Source organism: Plecotus auritus (assembly GCF_963455305.1).
Source record: "Plecotus auritus genome assembly, chromosome: 1".
Lineage (NCBI taxonomy): Eukaryota > Metazoa > Chordata > Mammalia > Chiroptera > Vespertilionidae > Plecotus > Plecotus auritus.
The window spans coordinates 85,884,126-85,890,125 of NC_137770.1; the positions used below are offsets into that span (position 1 = coordinate 85,884,126).

The 6,000-nt window shown below is 43.4% G+C and overlaps 1 pseudogene across 1 annotated transcript; it reads left to right on the plus strand.

The window, feature by feature from the left end:
* The first annotated feature begins 205 nt into the window (after nt 1-205).
* LOC308239051 (large ribosomal subunit protein eL29-like) lies at nt 206-2,748 on the plus strand (annotated as a pseudogene). The gene is made up of 2 exons: nt 206-261; nt 2,244-2,748. The product of its transcript is annotated as a large ribosomal subunit protein eL29-like (transcript).
* The last annotated feature ends 3,252 nt before the right edge of the window (nt 2,749-6,000 follow it).

Sequence of the window (6,000 nt, forward strand, 5' to 3'; positions counted from 1 at the left end):
ATATACCACAGAAAATGAAAGGAACATTGTAGTATTTTGTTCCACAATTAATGCTGCTAAAATCAAATTCTCTATCAGTTCTTATAAGCACTCAGAGACAGCTCTTTCTTCTGAAATATTTTGCTTGCATCTCAGTCATGCATAATAGAAAATTATTCTGCATCTCACCCAAGTTGAAAAAAATCCATTTTAAGTGTGCACTAAAATGGTGCGAAGAGAACTCAAAATAGAAGCTTCAGGACAGACAGATCATTTTGTTCAGTAAGTTTCAATGTGGTGTTGAGGTTAAATTAAACCAAATTGATTATCTATGTTATTGTTCAAAATTCCAAGTTGAAACTTTCAAGAGATGAGTAAAAAGGAAGGAGTAAACGATACCTTCAGGAAGTCTCTGGATCAATGTCTGTGAAGACTTCTAGCTCGGTATCCTAAGTCTGTGAGAAGACAGTGTTGCTTGGTAATGTTGATTCAAATTCATTTTTAACATTTGTAATTGTTCTTTTGGCTTGTACCTATCAAATATGGAGCTACTGCTATGTGCATGGTGTTTTGTTTAAGTGTAGCCAAAAACTAAGATGATGAGATCCCAGCTCACATTCCATAAGACCAAAAGTGGAGCTTGTGGTGTTGGAGGGGGCATGCAGGAGCTTAACTCAGTGAACACATGGTTGAAGAGGTCATGCCAGAATTGTCTCCTGCAACCAGTTGTATGCAACTGCTCTCACTACAGAGTACCGTATTTTTCCATGTATAAGACACTATTTTTTTTTCTAAAATCATTAGACTGAAAATAGAGGGGTATCTTATACACGGAAGTCAGCCAAGGAGAGAGCCCCTAGCAGTGGTCGGCAAACTCATTAGTCAATAGAGCCAAATATCAACAGTACAACGATTGAAATTTCTTTTGAGACCCAATTTTTTTAAACTTAAAATTCTTCTAATGCCACTTCTTCAAAATAGACTCGCCCAGGCCAAGGTATTTTGTGGAAGAGCCACACTCAAGGGGCCAAAGAGCCACATTTGGCTCTGGAGCCACGGTTTGCAGACCACTGCCCTAGGGTGCCTAGCTGCCCATCCTTGTCAAACAGGCTTCCTCCAATCACGATCTTTATTGTTACGATGTCAGCTGATGCCGTAATTGGAGGTGGAGGTGGAGAGTGCGCAGATACAACAAGGACCAGAGCGTTTTGAGCCCATAAAGATGTCAAAAAATAAAAAGATAAATACTGGTAAGCAATTGTCTTACTCTACAAAATTCAAACTGAATGTAATCAGCTATGCAAAAGAGCATGGAAATAGAGCTGCAGAGAGACAATTTGGACCTCCTCCCACTGAGTGTATGATCAGACAGTGGAGAAACAGGAAGAACAACTCCTTAAGATGCCAAAAAAGAAGAAGGCCTTAAGAGGAAAACTAGCAAAATGTTTAAAATATTGACTTCTTAATTTTGGGTTGGAAAAGCGGAGGCGTCTTATACATGCGGGCATCTTATACACAGAAAAATATGGTAACCTTAATAGAAGCTCCCTTCTTTGAATAGAACAGTCATCAGAGCAATGCTGCTTGGCAGGTTTCTCAGTCTACAAGCCACATACCTTAAAATACAGTTAATGATGGCAAATCCCTATCTCTGTATCCCTGAGACAGGCTTCAAATCTGCTGGGACTTAAACCAAACTACCCCTCCTGCAAGCAAGCTGGTGCCTTTCCATTCCCTCTCACCACATCCCTCTCACCTCCCCCTCTCCCCTCCCTGCCCAGTGCATTACTAGAAAAACAGAAGTAGAGGTACTTGGGATTGCCTATTTAAGATTATTTTCATATAAATATGAAAGTGACTTCTTAATACTGATAAGGACTCTCTGATGCTTTTTATTCTAGCAGAGATGAGAAGTATGTGGTGGCTTCCCACAGGAAGGAAGTGGGAGAGAGAGACAGAAACATCAATGATGAGAGAGAAACACTGAATGGCTGCCTCCTGCGTGCCCCACACTGGGGACTGAGTCCACAACCCGGGCATGTACCCTGACCGGGAATCGACCTCCTGGTTCATAGATCAACACTCAACCACTGGCTGGCCAATTATCTTTGTTCCCAGGTTTGACTGGCAGCAAGCACCTTTCCTATGTCACCCCAGCTTCACTGTGCCTGTACCTAACCTCCTCTTTGTTCAGTAATCTGCAAGGAAAGGAACGGAATAATGTAGTTTCTTTCAAAGTCATCTTATTGTTCTTCTGGTCCCAGGTGCTTCGGGAGCCATGGGCTTCAGTACAAGAACCACACCACGCATAACCAGTCCCGAAAATGGCACAGAAACAGCATAAAGAACCCCCAATCATAAAGATACGCATCTCTTAAGGGGGTAGACCCCCATTCCTAAGGAACATGTGCTTTGCCAAGAAGCACAAGAAGGGCCTGAAGAAGATATAAGCTATAACACCAAGGCCATGAGTGCATGTGCTGAGGCTATCCAGGCCCTTGTAAAGCCCAAGGAGGTCAAGCCCAAGATCCCAAAGGGTGACAGCAGCAAGCTCCGTTGATTTGCCTACATCACTCACCCTAAGCTTGAGAAACGTGCTCATGCGACATCGCCGAGGGTCTCAGGCTCTGCCAGCCAAAGGCCACGGCCAAGGCTGAAACCAATTCCCAAGCTGCTGGTGCGGCAGCAGCTCTGGTTCTGGCTCATGCTCCCAAAGGGGCTCAGGCTCCCACTCCCAAAGGTGCCCAGGCCCCCACGGCTCCACAGTAGAAGCCTCTGTCTGCTGACGTGAGGATAGTAGGACTGGTGTGACACCAGGGCTGCTGACTGCATGGAGCTGGTGTCCTACTGTGCTAATTGTACAACTGAATCTGAGGCAAGATCTGTCAGAAAACAAAGAAAAGCAAGTCATTTTAGTATAATGTTGATAAGATCCTTAGGGAGTTAAGTCTTATTTATATCAATTAGCTGTCAACATAAGAAACATTCAAACCTGCGTTAAAACTTTTTTTTCCATTCTTTTAATTAAAAATGTATAATGTGAACATTATTGCAGGTTGTCCCCATTCCCCCCCTCTCCCTTTTGCCCACCATCACCCACTCCTGTGTAGAAAATGTTTGTGAGTTTATTTGAGCTAAACTGATGACAATTGCTGGGAAGCAAAATCTCAACAGATTGAGAAAATGCTCCAGATAACGGAAATATTGCACTTTATTTTATACATTACAATCAAAAGAGGAGACGTAAGTGGTTACATAAAATACATTGGTGGGAGAAGGCAAAGTGGGGGAAACTTCTAGGATTGGATAAAAAGAAAAATGATAGAAGCATACTCTTTTACATAGGTGGGTACAGGATAGTTAACAGTCAACAATTAACTCACTAACAATGAGGGGATTTCTGTTCTCCACTCTGGTGTGCTGTGCTTTGTGGGGCGAGGACTTTGACATTCCAAAGGTATGTTATCGTAGATGCAAAAAGACAATAGACAGGCCCAGTTAAGGTGAAGATTGACTTTTGTCAGGGAAGATTCTAACCTAGACCATAAACTGCTTTTAGTTAAAAAGTTTAAATTTCAGACCATCTTTTGTGGTTATTTTAGGTTTCTGCTCGCCATGCAGGTCTTCCCCCGAGCTTGTCAGGTTTAATATGTGGCCACTTTTCGTCCACATAGCCTATGGTAAAAAATGTCTTTGTTATACTTTTTTTGTTTCAGTTCCAAGAATCTATAGATGATGTTAAGTGAGGACTTACTGGACGTGGACTATTGAGATAAACAATGCTAAGTGTGTCTTGTTATCCCTTCTTTGTGGGAGGTGAGAGTGGTTCTGCAGTATTGCACACAGCCTATGCTCTCTGGCTATCTCAACAGTCTTGCTGCTTCTCATCCAAAGGATTATAAATGATCTGAACTCTCTTAAAATATTTGCCCTCAACACTCCCTTTGGATATGGCACTGAAAAGCCTATCAGCCCCATTTTGAAAACAGAGAAATTGACCTGGAGGGTGACTATTTAATTGTTGCTGGTGGAGGTGGGGCCAGCCCCCAGGTCTTGTGGCTCACAGTCAGGGGCTTTCCCTCTCACACTGCATGTGGAATGTGTCCTTTGTTGCCTAAAATTAAGGCTGAAACCATTCAAAGCTAGCAGGACCAGTTCTCCTTGTAAAAGCAGCCGGTCTTCCTGACTGAGCTCTAATAAGCTCAAGATAAAAATTATGCCAACTTGAAGCCAACCACTGAAACATCTCATGGCAGGGAGGTCTGCCTGTTGTATGAGTGCTTAGATATATGTACCGCTACCCACAATTTATCTGCCCTATTTTTTTCTCAAGCACTTTACCTGGTATCTCAGAGGTGGAATCATTTGTGAAGCACGGGAGCAGTTGTCTCTGCCTCTCCAACCAGATTCGCAGCTGGCTGACCTACGTTAATCAGAGGCTGCCCTGGTCACTTTGCAAGGTAATAGATTAAGCCACTAGCCCAGTGTGAGAAGAAGATCTGTTGCCTTTCTTTGCAGTGCACTTAGAAGGAGGCAGATCATCCATACCTGTTAGGGCAAAAATCAATGTGCCCAGTCACATGCCCTGACTGAGTTTTCTCCACAGCAGAGTGCAGAGCTGCCTGGAGGAATCACTGCAGGGCAAGTTCCTCCTTTAAACATGAGGTCCTGGCTGCAGGGACAGTCTGTTGCCATCTTGATCCCTGGGAGCACTTGGCAGGAGTTCTTTTATCCTTGATGCTCACACTGTTGTGAACTTAGATTTTGAACCACTTCTGGAGGTGTCCTCAATTTTCACTTTTATTATGATTGTGTGGGGCACGGCTTCAGAGTTTGGACAGGTTCAAGCCTTGGGCTAATGAGAGGGCACAGTCCTCTTGTGGCCACGTGCAAGTCCCAGCCTGGAGGGCAGAGCCCTTCCAGCACAATTATAGCCAACAGCTATAGTTGTAAGCTTGAACCTATGGTCCGAACACATGGCCCCACGTGCCTAAGTGATATAGGCTGCAAGTAAACAAAGCTTGATCAGGTGCATGTAACTGAGTAGGATCGAAACCCACGGAGAATGCTGTAAACATCTTGACCACGCCCTTACTTTGCCTCGTGGCATCTGCTATAAAATACTCAGCTGGTGGGTGTCTACGCTGTCTCTCCATCAAAGGAGCAGCGTCCCACCGAGACCCAGCTTTCATTCTCTTGTCTGCCTTTTCTAAGCCTTTCAGCCGCCCCCACTCAGGGTCTCTGAACCTGGCTGAGCTGGCACGGCACATAAGGCACCCTGGGGCTGAGTATGCCATGGCCGTGCCAGCCCACCACATATTTGTATGTCATTCTGAGCGTAAGCATAAAATGGAATGTAGGATTGGCAAGTCAACTAGATAAGTAAGGAGAAGTTGACAGTATCATTTTGGCAAATTAACATTTATAATACTGAGTTAAGGCAGTTATGTTGAGTCTGCACAGACTTCACCTAACAGCATATAAATGTGTATTGGTTATCAGAGTTATTGGTGAAAAGTTTGGTAAAAATTTATCTGGCACATTTATTCAAAGCACAGCTAAATTCTGTACAACTGTTTTATTTCTGAAGCTTTCCACTTCATGTACATTCTTGAGGTTCTAGTAAACATTTACTGAAGAACAATGGTTTGACTTTGACTTGGATTCATTTTGTACTTTATGATTCTCTTTTAATTTTGACTGTTATTTATGCTTATTGTTGCATTATGAATCACTTTAGAAAATAGTATATAGTGATGGTAGCTGTGTTATCACCTGTAGTTTCTTTATGTAAGTGATGTCTCATTTAAATAAAAAAGAGCTGGTGTAGAAGTTTCCTGTCTTTAAAAAAGAAATACAGCCGAAGCCGGTTTGGCTCAGTGGATAGAGCGTCAGCCTGCATACTGAAGGGTCCCAGGTTCGATTCCGGTCAAGGGCATGTACCTTGGTTGCAGGCACATCCCCAGTAGGGGGTGTGCAGGAGGCAGCTGATTGGTGTTTCTCTCTCATCGATGTTTCTGA